The sequence below is a fragment of the Lygodium microphyllum genome, chromosome 11 (assembly GCF_053477565.2).
Source record: "Lygodium microphyllum isolate KBCC chromosome 11, Lygodium_microphyllum_v1.1.10, whole genome shotgun sequence".
NCBI classification, from domain to species: domain Eukaryota; kingdom Viridiplantae; phylum Streptophyta; class Polypodiopsida; order Schizaeales; family Lygodiaceae; genus Lygodium; species Lygodium microphyllum.
The window spans coordinates 140342703-140356146 of NC_141145.1; the positions used below are offsets into that span (position 1 = coordinate 140342703).

Sequence of the window (13444 nt, forward strand, 5' to 3'; positions counted from 1 at the left end):
CGATGCTCATGTAGCAAAGACATTATGCAGTAAATGAATATTGAATCTCGAACTTCTGTGTCTCTAGGATCAGGGCAGGGGTAATGAGCTGGAGAGTGTGTTGTACTCTGAACGGATCCCGAATCGTAGCAAGACAGTCTTTGAATGTCGAATACAAGCAAACACAATAGTGAGAAGTTGGATCTGATGCAGACAGTAGTGAGGAGAGAAAAAGACTAAAAACGGAGTTTACAGGGGAGAGAAAGCCTAAAATCGCGGGCAGGGTTGCTTGTAGGAGAGAAAGACTAAAAACAGAGCCTGTAGGAGAGAGATTGAAAACGTAGGTAGGACAGAGAAAAATGTCAGGGCAGCAACTGGAGCCTGCAAACACAGCAGTTTGTTGGCGTGGCAGGTTGTACGACAGCAGTGCAGATGAACAACAGTCAGTTGTCAGGCAGAAACAGCAGCAATCAGCGTGTGGAGGGTTGGAAATAGACGCCAGACTGTAGGGAATAGTGATGGACAGCAAGGGCTGAGATGTTCTTCGTAACTGGGGTGTGAGCAGCAAGCTGGTAACACTTGAAACCTGCAAAAACGAGATTGTGAAAGAGTGGAGGGTTGACTGCCAATTTATAGAAAATTAGGATTCTAGATCCTCTCCCATTTAGCTTTCTCGGTCCACTCCTCGTTTTAGGAGTTTTGGCTAAAATAAGCCTAAAATAAGCACGTTTTGGGGTTGTTTAAGTAGCAAAGTGCATTTTTTAGTACAACACCTTCTCTTAGGCCCAAAAAAGGGCGAGAAAAGTAGGCCAGCCTAAATTTTGATTTATCCCAAGGCGTCCCACCCCAAAGCAACCAGGGCATTGGACAAAAGGTGTACGTCGATTGCCCAGTGGCCTACTAAGACTACAGAGGCGATGGATATCTTACTAAGAGAGCCGAAGTGATTATCCTAGAGAGGTTAGGGAATCGGACCAAGGGTGCTCATCGGCTGCTCAAGGGCCTACCAAGGCCTATAAAGGCGGATGGAATCAATAATTGACTTGTTTGTTTGTTTGTTTTTTTTTTTTTTTTTTTTGAAAAGTGTTTTGAAAATACGTTAGTATAGGGGCAACGACCGATTAAGTGATAGATAGGAAAATATAAAGAGAGTTTTAAATCCAAGTTATTCACAAAACCAGCAAGCCAATCCCTCGCATTGACGAGGATAAGTACCTAAGGATGATAAAAGTGAGTGTATGTATCAATCATATGTTAAATATGTGAGAGGCAAAAAAAAAAAACGGTGGGCTTAGCAAGACAAGAAAAGCAAGCAAGCAAGCAACGGTAGGGAATTTGCCTTTAGGAGAACTGCCATGTGTTATGCTACGAATATGGTAGATCCTAGAGTCAATCACTCCAAAAGACCAAAAATGGATAAATGCGCACAGATGCATGTTGACATGAATAAAATACCAATGTATAGGGTAATGCAAAGAGAGATGCAAGATGTCATGCCCATGCAATATGCTATACAACGGTGTCACTGGGATAGTATCCTCGTAGGGGAAGTGTTCATTTGTTCAAGTGTCCTTTTACAATCAGGTCATCCTGATAGTGCAGATAAAGTTATGAATGCCCACACTATAATACAAAAGAATAAGTGAATGTAATGTCTAAAAAACTCTAAGCATCATCACTGTCACGATCAAGAGTAGGAGCCGCCCCCTCTCAAGCTGGAAGGAAAAGCAAGAGGGAAGCACCCTCTCCCCGTCAAGCTGAAGAAGTAGGGGAGGGTTTATCCAAGCTGATCCTAGGAAGTAGGTATTGAAGAACCGGCCGGTTGACTGCTTTGGTCAAGATATCTGCAAAGTTATCTGATGAAGGCACAAACTCTAGGCGAATAGTGCCTAGCTCAACCTGCTCTCTGGAAAAGTAGAAGTGGACTCCCACATGCCGCGTCCGTGGTGTGATGATTGGATTACCCGCAAGGGCAATGGCACTCTGGTTGTCGTAGTAGACAACTGTGGGAGAGTCACATGGAAAATGAAGCGCCGCCAGTAATCTCCTCAGATAGATGGCCTCGGTGGTGCTATCGAAGAGAGCCCGATACTCAACCTTGGCCGTGGAAGCTGCCACCATCTCTTGCTTACGGCTGGACCAAGAAATGGGAGGCGTGCCCAAGGTAAAGAGGTAGCTGCCATGGGAACGCCGGGTGTCAGGATCTCCTGCCCAATCAGAATCAGTGTAGCCTTGCAAAAATAAACCAGAACCATATGTCAAGCCATAAGAAAAAGTACACCGCAAATAACGCAACACACGAAGATATGCAATCCAATGTGACATCCTAGGTACTGTGAAATATTGATTGAGTATGCTAACTAAGTAAGCTAAATCTTGCCTAGTGTGAATTAACCAAAGAAGTTTTCCTACAATAGAACGATAGGTGTGTGCATTGAAGGGCTGTCCTAGGGTATCCTTCGACAAGTGGACAGTAGGATCAATAGGTGTGGCCACTGGCCGTGTCTGATCCGAAGAGTACTGTTCCACAAGCTGAAGTGCGTACTTTTGCTGTGACACAAAAATACATCTTCCAGAACGAACTACCTTCATCCCCAAAAAATAAGACAACAAACCAAGGTCTGTCATTTCAAATGTAGCTTTAAGCTTAGCCTTAATTTCCGCTATGGCAACAGAATCTGAACTTGTGATGAGTAATTCATCAATATATAGTAGGATATAGCTAACCCCCTCAAGAGTGGATCTAACATATAAGTTCGGGTCATAAGGGGTAGAATGGTATCCATGAGTCTATAAGAACTCATCCATTCTATGGAACCAAGACCATGGCGCTTGCTTCAGCCCATAAAGGGCTTTCTGCAAGTGGAATACCATATCCCTAGGGTTCCCTGAGGGAAAGTCCGGTGGCTGCTCCACATAGACTTCCTCCTCCAAGTATCCGTTCAGGAAGACACTCTTGACATCCATCTAATGTATCGGCCAGCCGTGGTGAGCGGCGAGCGCGAGTAGCAACCGAAAGGAAGTCAACCGTGCAGTAGGGGCAAAGGTCTCTTCATAATCAATGCCGTGCTTGTGTCGAAACCCTTGCACTACAAGGCGAGCCCTGTACTTGTCTAAAGTCCCTTCAGCTTTTAGCTTTGTCCGAAAAATCCACTTTGTCCCGATGACTTTCTTGTGGCTAGGATGATCCACCAATGTCCAAGTCTCATTTTGGTCAATACTCTCTAGCTTCCTTTCCATTGCCTTTCGCCATTGAGGGTGCTGAAGAGCCCCCTGCCAGGTATTCGGCTTAGAATGCGCTATGTAATCAGCTGTAAACAGCGATGCAAATGATGCCTGAGGAGCAAGCCAGACAGATCCTCTAGGTCCCTCCGGAGTGGAATCCGGTGGTAGGATCCTCGAATCTCGCATGGTTTGCTGGTACCAGCGAGGTAACGGGTCTCGCGAAGGGGGCCTGGGAGGTGAAGAAACTACAAGAATGTCAGGAGCGGAAAGAAGACCAGGCTTAGTAGGCACGATCTCTGATGATGTGGAAGAAGGAAGCGGATCGGAATCCGGTGTAGAAGATTGCACAATATCCCTCTTGTTAAAGATGACATCCCACCTAAAGATCATCTTGTTTGTCCGAGGATTGAACAAACGATAGGCTCTCTTCAGAGGAATATCCCACAAAAATAAGGAGATCAGCTCGGGGAGTAAGCTTTCCTATCTTGTCATCAGACGTGTGTGTGTATGCACGACACCCGAAGACTCTGAAATGGAAAATAACAGGCCGAGAGCCAAAAAATGCCTCATACGGGGTCTTCTGAGGAAGAGCCGCAGTCGGGCACCGGTTGAGGATGTATACCGAAGTGTTAATAGCCTTGATACAAAGGCGCTCAGGAAGCTCTGCTGCGAACAGCATAGAGCGTTCCATTTCCATGACTGTGCGGTTCCTACGCTCTACAACTCCATTCTGAGAGGGGAAGTTGGTAGAGGTGAGCTGGCGAGAAATGCCATGCTTTTGTAGAAACTCGGAAAACTCATGGGAGATAAACTCACCACCGCTATCACTCCTCATGCACCCAACACGACGACTAGTCTGGTTATGAACCAGCAGCACCCAAGGAGAAAAATATGTGAAAGCATCTGACTTATGCTTGAGGAAGTACACCCATATGTATCGAGAATAATTATCCACTATCAAAAAGAAGTACAGCGCGCCGTTTAAAGCAGCAGTGGATGCTGGCCCACAAAGATCAACGTGAATCAATCTAAGAGGCTCCTCATCTCTATGTGTAGACTGCTGAGGAAATGGAGTACGGTGTTGCTTCCCGAGCTGACAGGCTTTATAGAAATCTCGAGCTAGCTTCAGGCGTGGAAGGTCCTCAACCAGCTCACGGCTTGACAACTCATAAAGTGAGTCATAACCAAGATGCCCTAAGCGAAAATGCCAAGACGCTCATTGTGCGTAGGCTCCCGAGATGTGGCTAAGGCCTGGAAACTAAGGAACACGGAGCTTTCGGCGGTCGGCTCGGTCAGAAAGTGCATCATATGGTATAGGCCATTAGGCTGTGTCTCACCGCGAGCAATTACTAAAACAGTTAGAGAGTCAAGGACCTCGACTATGGTCGCTGTAAAGAAAACTGCTCGCCCCAATCGACAAAGCTACTGAACACATAACAAGTTCACCCCCCAAGCTGAGGGACATGATATACATTGTCCAGCGAAGGCAAATCCGGACCCTTGTCAGTGGCAAAACTAACACAACCTTGAGCGTGAATCTTGATCGAGGAGTTGTTTCCTACACGGACCCGCCCGGTTACAGGGGCTCGGGTACAGAAAATGTCCTCTATAGGAGTCATGTGATGTGTAGCTCCATTGTCCACAATCCAAACTGGAGCTGAAGTGCTTGGTTGTGACGTGTGGGCCTCTACAGTAACCTCGTCGAGAGGCAACTCACAGATGTGGACGAGACTCGCATTTGATGTCTCTATGGAGACGATATGGTCCTCTGTAGACCAGTCAGACAAGCCCTCTGGAGTTGAGAACGTTGTCGACTGAGATGAGTGTGTGGTGGTAGTGTGAGTCTGATATTTAAACTGCCCCTTGCCATCACCCTGCCTCCCTTGTTGGGGGTTGTTTGACTGAGGGGCGGGGGTCTGAGACTTAGGTTTTGGTACTGTGCCTCGTGCCTTTGATCGACACTCGTCGTCAAAATGGCCAGCCTTTTGACAATGTCGACAATACCTATTCTTTTTAGGTACATTCTGCCACCCAGGTTTGAGTTGTGACTAGGAGTTTCCTTAAGAATCCCCGGATTGATTTAGCTTTTGAGTTTCATTTTGATTTTGAGTGGAGGTTTGGTTTGGTTTTCCCTTCCCTTGTTGCCCTTTCTGAGAATGAGGAAGAAGAGCCCCCTCTAAAGAGGAATTCATATGAAACTGATCGAACAACCATGCGTAACGCAACAACTGACACTCAAATTCATAGAATGTAGGCATGGTAGGCTTTGAAACTATTCCTTCCACAAAATTGAAGTATTTCTTGGGGAGTTTATTTAGGAACAATGTGACCTGATTGTCAGAGGACTTGGGAGTCCTTGTAGTGGAGAATTCAGCGAGGAGACGCCGATACTCAGGCAACTTGACTTTTAAGTCATCCCGGTCAGTGATTTTGAAAAGTTGAAGCTCATGGTCAAGGTTAATACGACGGGTCCTATCTTGAGCCCCATAGCGATCAGTCAAGTGTGCCCATCACGCTGACGCTGAGAATGAAACTCTGGCAATAAGCTGTGCATCAGCTCGACAATAGCGGAGGCATTCCTAGCCTTCCATGAGTGGACGATCTCGTATGGAACAAATGCATGATCGGGTTGGGATTCCAACCCCTACACTAGATCCCATAGGTTTTGTGAATCAAGGACATGTCTCATCAAATTCGACCAAGTAGTAAAGTTTGACCCGTTAAAACGAGTCTTGTCATTAAATGTATTCTTGGCAGAAGATGAGCTAGAACTATGAGATGTCGGGTGGGTGGAGTAAGATGATGGTGGGAAAAATGGTGGAGGTGAGAGTGTCTGATAAGAGTAAGGAGGGGGAAGAGGTGGGTAGGCAGAAGTAGGCTGTGAGTGTCCAATGAGTGCCGATTGATGTAGAGACATTGAGACACAGTAGCCTTGTCCAAAGTAAGGCTGGGACACAACATTATGACCAGAAGGTCCACTAGGCAATGTGATGGAGGTAAACTGTGGAGGCAACTGATCCACACTTGGGAGAGACTGAGTGGGATACCCAGGTTGCAATGATCCCGAAAGTGTGTATGAGGTAGGTAGAACACCACCCGGCTGAGGAAAGGATGAGGTCCTAAAGGATGTGCCTATGTTTCCATAACCCCCAGGTGTGATGTGCAGTGCAACATGAAGTGTCTGAAATGGAAATGTAAATGGTGTAAATGAAAGTGGTGAAGCAGCGGAAGAATGTGGTGGGATAGGTGGGTTTTGAAAGTGAGGTGTATGAGGTGCATATTCTTTTTGTTTATTTTATCATTTAAAGACTGAAAATGAAACTGTGAAGATGATGATACATCATGTAATGAAGTGAAAGGAACACCAAATCCATTCTGATTATGTGAAGTAGACGAAAAAGAAAGAAGGATAGAAGAAGAGTTACCTGGCTTTTTCTTATAATCCCTGTGACGTGTGTTAACAAACAAGAATTGGTCCTCTAGAGGATCTTTTCGGTAGTTAACAGATTTGTTATTTCTTCCACATGATCTCTACCAGTATATTGCAAAATAGAAGAGGTAAAAGAAGAAGGCACAAAAGACAAATCAAAAGTACCTTGGACTGGAGAGGATGGAAGAGTCTGAAAAATGGAACATACTTTGGATCTTGCTCTCCAAGAGCGGGGCCCAACCTTGATGGAGGTCTCGATGGCCCTGCAACATCATCAGACTTACGCGCAACATCTGAAGAGTGAAATCTATGCCTACCTTCATTTAGAAGCTTTTATTGAAGGGCAATCCTTCGGTCGAGCTCCTCAATCTTCTTTTGTCGATAGGCTATGATCAATTTATATTCCTCAGAGGTCAGCTTGCCCATCTTTTCTTCCATGTACTCAGATGTTTCTCCCACCATGTCGGAACTTTGTGGAGCAAGCTGATTGGCCCACTCTCGCTCGGTTCTCGGCATAGGCTGATTTGGAGACTGAATCGGTGTTGATGTGTTCGAAGTCATTTGAACCTATTGTTGTTCTTGCTTCTTGCGAAGAGCTTTCAGATCAAAGGCCTAGGTTTCTCAGAGAGTACCAGGTTCTGATACCATGTAAAGAAAAATACCCTAACACAGAAACATAAACAGAAACCGTACGACAAAGCACATACTGATAAAAAGAACACAATTAGGGTTAGGGTTAGAGTAACTTAGAGACAATGAACATAGTGAATAAATGAAATGATATGACTACTAATAATACGATGCTCATGCAGCAAACACACTATGCAGTGAATAAATATTGAACCTTGAACTCCTGTATCTCTAGGATCAGGGCAGGGGTAATGAGCTGGAGAGTGTGTAGTACTCCGAACGGATCTCGAATCGCAGCAAGGTAGCCTCTGGATGTCGAACACCAGCAAACGTAGCAGTGAGAAGCTAGATCTGATGCAGACAGCATTGAGGAGAGAGAAAGACTAAAAACGGAGCCTGTAGGAGAGAGAGACTAAAAACGTAGGCAGAACAGCCTGTAGGAGAGAGAGAGACTGAAAAGGCAGGCAAAACAGAAAAACTGTCAGGGCGGTAGTTGGAGCTTGCACACGCAGCAGTTTGCTGGCGTGACAGGCTGTACGATAGCAGTGCAGATGAACAGCAGTCAGTCGCCAGGTAGAAACAACAACAATCAGCGTATGGAGGGCTAGAAATGGGCGCCAGACTGTAGGGAACAGTGATGGACAGCAAGGGCTGAGATGTCCTCCGTGACTAGGGTGTGGGCAGCAAACTGGTAACACCTGAAACCTCCAAAAACGAGATTGTGAAAGAGTGGAGGCTGGCTGCCAATTTATAGAAAGTTAGGGTTCTAGATCCTCCCTCACTTAACTTTCTCGATCCGCTCCCTGTTTTAGGGTTTTGGCTAAAATAAGCCTAAAATAAGCATGTTTTGGGGCTGTTTAAGTGGCTAAGTGCATTTCTTAGCACAACAACTTCTGTGGTGGAGTCGTCCCAGGACCTGGACTAGGAACCTCTCCTGGAATTTGCAAATATGTTGCTGGGTGAATATGCTCAGCATAGCCTCGAATCCATTCCAACCAAGAATAAAGAGATGTATTGGATGCGACTATGGATACCAAGAGTGTTCTATGCTCTTTTTTAGCCTTCTATGAAAGAGGGGTCATTCTCTTTCATCGGCAGGATCCCGATGCTTTCTTGGATCTGCCGCAAATGGCTAAACTCCATTCTGCAAAGCGATTTTGAGGAGGAAATTTTTGTTGGCTTGCAAGGCTTCTATGAGATATAGCTCAAATCGTGCATGTTCTATTGTTCTTTTGTTGGCCAGAGTTCTATAGTTCTTTGACAAACACATAATGCATGTGGTGGGCTGGAAACCATTGGCGAACTTCCAATAACTGTTACTTCGGGAATGCCCAGTATGGGTTGAAGTCGAATGTTTTCCTATAGTCTACTGGCCATTGCTTAAGGATGCGATGGGAATGATTGGCATAGTATTGGTTCCACTGAGCTTGTGCACTGTCAATCGCAACCGCCTATGCATGTTGTGGGATACTACGTGTAAGAGGCTCAACTAGCTGCACTTGAACTATCATGGAATGCCTTCGTTGCAGTATTTCTTGAAGTGGGGAACTTTCGTAGGGCATTGTGTTTCACGTGGACAACTAGGGCATTTCATGCCCAAATATTCAAAAAAGACCATTGTTGTGGAGGGGGTTCGGCTATACTAGTCCACAATATTCCTATGGTCGATGGTCCTCAAGCAAATGCGCCCTATGTTGGATAAGGGAAACAACTTGTTCAGGCTTTGGATTCTCCTGACTAGAGTAGATTGATGTCCATTCCAAAAGAGGGAAAAAGTTTGATGTGCGCATGGCAGCAGCTATGCAGAGCACTTCACAAGATCCCATACAAACTTCTGTGCGTCGAAAAGATAAGACATCATCAGCATCTACTGCTAATGTCACAAGATCCCCATAGTAAAGTAATCACTCTTTGGGATTTTTGATACCCAAGTTCCGCTCCTAAACAAGGAAATGATCTCTCCACTTCCAAAGCGGAGCATAGGGACTTGAACTCTTTGTAGTATTGGCTGATTTTTTGCATGAGGGCACCCTTGATATTTTGGCTGTGAAATTGTAGTCAAAGAAAAATCAGCCTTGACAATGAAATCCTTTGGTCATGACATATGAGGCTCACCACTTGGAATGTGCATGGCAATTGTTAACATAGCAAGCAACATGATATGTGATGCATCCTCCATGACAATCAATGGGATGTGTTATGTGCTGTTGAGCTCAAAAATCATAGTGAAGTTGGCAAAATCGTGGATTGCCATTTAGGGATGCTTATGGTCATGAATGGCACGCTCGAGCTAACCTTTGTCAAGAACGACACCCATGGTCATTTTTCGGTTGTTGAAATTCTATTCGAAGGGAAGGTATTATGGTTGGTAGGCCTCTATGCACCCAATGACTCTTCGCCTCGACGAGATTTATGGGATCGATGTGGATAGCTTGTTTGTTTATTGGTAGATCGGGAATATTGTTGGGAGATTTCAACATGTGCATTTATCATTCACAATCTACCTTCGAGCACTGAGGAATGGATGCACCTGAGAGTTGTGTATGATTTTGAGGTGGTTGTTTTGAAGTAGGATATTTGGTCCTCACTTTGCCCATTAGATTCGGGTTTTACTTTCAATCAATAGAGTACTCGGCCACATGGACACGCTTGGACCGTATGTATATTATGCATGATGATGCTTTCTTGCTAGAGATTTTGGATATCCAGGTGTTGCAACAATACACATCGTCAAATCATTTCCCTTTGCAATTCGACATGCTTGCTCACCTTGTTGCCCCTTTTGCGCAATTCCTGGGAAGACTCCAATTGGGTTTTAATTCATCTTATTTCAAGAACTCGGTCTTTAAGGGCTATATGGAACAACTCCTCCATAATGTGGAGAGGGTTGCCATGCAATATGGAATTCATCATGCTTCTCTTTGCAAACAAGCCAACATGCAACTAAAGTAATGCTAGCATTGGTCTGCTCCTTGCTGATTGATCCCCTTGATGATTTGTGCCGTCTACCATTGGCCACAAGGTTGACAAATCTCATCCAACAATTCCAACTTAGATCTTATTAGCAAGCCAAGTTGCAAAGCTTGATTGAGAATCTACAAGATGCTTTGTGTTAGTCACACAAATTTTTTTGAGGCTTACATAGCTCTCCGACTCAAGAAAATATGGTGCACCTCCAACATACAAATGGCTTGATGGTTTATAGACCCACAGCCCATTGTGCATATGTGTCGAGAATACTTCCTTGACCTTTGTGGTACTTCGTCTCCTCATACTCAGCACACTATCCACCATAGTTGATAACATACGTCTCATACTTCCATATGTGTACGGGTATGAAAGTATGATTGAAGTATGATTTAGACCCCCGGGGAGAATAATATGTTGTCCCAATTTTTCTTAAAAGACTAGAAAAATATAAGACTGATAAGTTGAACTAGAGTATGAATTATAGACATTTCAACAAATCTTACACTTTGAAAAACGAGCATAAAAGACATTGAAATTTAAAAAGGGGACTATATGAATTTTGAGATTATAATCAATCCACAAAGATCACAAAATGTCATGACTCATTGACTCATAAATTATAATCAGCCCACTAAGAAAAGCATAAAAAACATTGAAATTTAACAAGTGGACTATATGAATTTTGAGATTATAATCAGCCCAGAAAGATCACAAAATGTTGTGACTCATTGACTCATAAATTATAATCAGCCCACTAAGATCACAAAATGTCCTTACTCATAATACATCATAGTACTCTGGACTCTATAGAGGCAACCCAAGAGATTGAAGAGACGAGGGTTAAGACTCCAGATTGTAGACTTGCTGTGGGATCATGTGCTACTTAAGTTGGCTCATGAGTGATTTTCACCTCCAACATCCTCATCCTCATCATCATCTTATGGCACACTAGAGGTACCAACACTTCATACACCCACATTGTCATAGGAGCTGAATTTTCATCATCTTCCTCTCTTGTTTCCTACAAAGCTAGTAGTGTTTCATCATCCTTTTCCTTGTTTAGCATTTCCAAGGTCACTTCTATCTTCTCAAATCCTATTTCTTTCAACTTGCTTATGAGACACAAATTGGTATGTATAGAAAAAATCTTCTCTATATTCTTTGGCTTGAGCTTGTTCCTTTTCTTCGTATGAATGAGAGTAAAAGTGCTCCAAATTCTCTCACATGTTGAAGCACAAGTGCCTTGAGGCAATATCGTAAGTGCCAAGTGTTGCAAATTTAGTTTCTTTGCCCCAAAAGTTTTCCACCATTTTACACCTTGATGCATCCTCTTCTTATCCTTTGCAATAGGACGTGCAAATGCACGTGACCCAAACTTATACTTATCCAGTTCATCATATAACTCCCCTTGAGCACTTACATCATAGTTTAAAACATGTTCAACTACATCCATCCAACCCTTACCTCCCTGTCATTGTCACGATTCTTTGCTCTCCAAATAGGATGGAGCACAAAAGCAACAACATGCAATGGAGAGTGCATTATGTTCCATCGGTCTACACAAAGTGCCTTGACTTGTTGTAGCTTGGAAGCATAAAAAACCTCAAGACTTTCAATCTTTTCTATCATGCGATCAGTGAGCTCATACACCAATCCCATGGTGGCATCCTCTTTATCAACAAGATACAAAATCTTTAAATTGGAGGACATAACTTCACAATCATCTTGGCATTGGTCCAAAATCAAGAACCCAAGATAATAGATGAAACTTGCAAAGCCTTGGCAATTTCGCTCACTTTCCTTCTACAATAATCATCACTAACAACCATGTGGTGAAATCCATCGAAGACTCTCTCATCCAATATGTTTGCCAAAATGATAAACATATATGCAAACTGAGTTTGTGATGGTTTAAGCAATTCTTTTGAGCTGAACTTTCTATACAAAGCAAGAATTGTTTTTTTTTTGTGTGACAAATGTCACAACCTACATAGCTTCCAAAACAAGCTTCACCCTTCTCCTATATCCTCAAAAAGCAAATTAAGGCAATGGCATGTGCAATGGGTGTACAAAATGGTTGGCCACTCTTGCTCAATCAAGTGACCAGCACAAACACAGTTGGCTGCATTATCCATGCACACTTGGACTACAGTTTGAGGCTCCACTTCCAAAATGGCACTCTTAAGAATTTCAAAGATATACTCGCTTGACTTATACTCAGCACTCAACTGATCGCAAAAGTGTGGGACCAAACATGCATGAAACCATTACATTGATAATGGGTCAATGACGTGCATCAGACCATCCAGCACAAACAATGCTACAGTCATATCTTTTCCATTTCTCTCTAAGATCAAGCAAATCTCTTTGTACAGATTTTACCTCATCATCCAATTCTTTAGTGCGCAAGTGATGGTATGAAGGGGCCTTGAAGCTTGGGCTTATATTTTCAATTGCCTTCACCATGTCAAGAAAGTAAGGACTTCTCACCTTCCAACGAGGAATGTCCTCTGCATAAAAGAACCGATGAAGGCCAATTGATGCCTCTTTCCTTGCTTGTATGCCCCAACTTTGAGACAAGGGGCCTTCCCTAGCATTAGCTTTGGATTTGTAGGCATTATTCCATGAGCATTAGTAGTTTGAGAGGAAGAAGCAACCACATTGGCACTAGCACTTCTTGATGCATCTCCCAAATCAAAAACCTTTGCACCCAATGTGGAATTGCATCTTTTACATCTTGGGGTGCACTAGAGCATTTATCAACCCCAAATCCCTTCAGCCCCAAGATGTGGGCACAAGTAAAAGCAGGGCCACCATTCCATATGTGGGAACAATATTTGCATTGCATAATACATTGTCCATTCTTCAATTTCTGCAATTCAGTCACAAATTGCCACTCTTTTCCTTACTTTTGAACAATGCTGGCCTAGAGAACTGAGAGAGAGAGAGAGAGAGAGAGAGAGAGAGAGAGAGAGAGAGGATGGGGCTGAGTACTTAGCGGTGACCACACTACAGTCTGCACACGCTGCCCTGTTTTCACGCAGGTTGAGCACACTCTCATGAAGCTGATTTTTGCACAAACTAATCACTGGAGTCTGAATACTACCGGTTGCACACGGTGCAGGTTGAGAGCTGACCACGCTGACTGCACATACAGGAAAGACAGAGAACTGAGGTGAAAATTGCGGCAAACAAGGTGCTGGAATGAAA

The 13444-nt window shown here is 43.8% G+C and overlaps 1 protein-coding gene, 1 long non-coding RNA gene and 1 pseudogene across 4 annotated transcripts in view; 1 reads left to right on the forward strand and 2 right to left on the reverse strand.

Annotated features, from left to right (window-relative positions):
• Nucleotides 1–13444, forward strand: part of LOC148029441 (uncharacterized) — a 176440-nt gene that overhangs the window by 73653 nt on the left and 89343 nt on the right. The gene's annotated exons all lie outside the window — the stretch shown is intronic.
• The window catches only part of LOC148029442 (uncharacterized), a 155496-nt gene that overhangs the window by 52476 nt on the left and 89576 nt on the right, over nt 1–13444 (reverse strand). The window lies entirely within an intron of this gene.
• On the reverse strand, nt 10852–12487 carry LOC148029443 (uncharacterized; annotated as a pseudogene).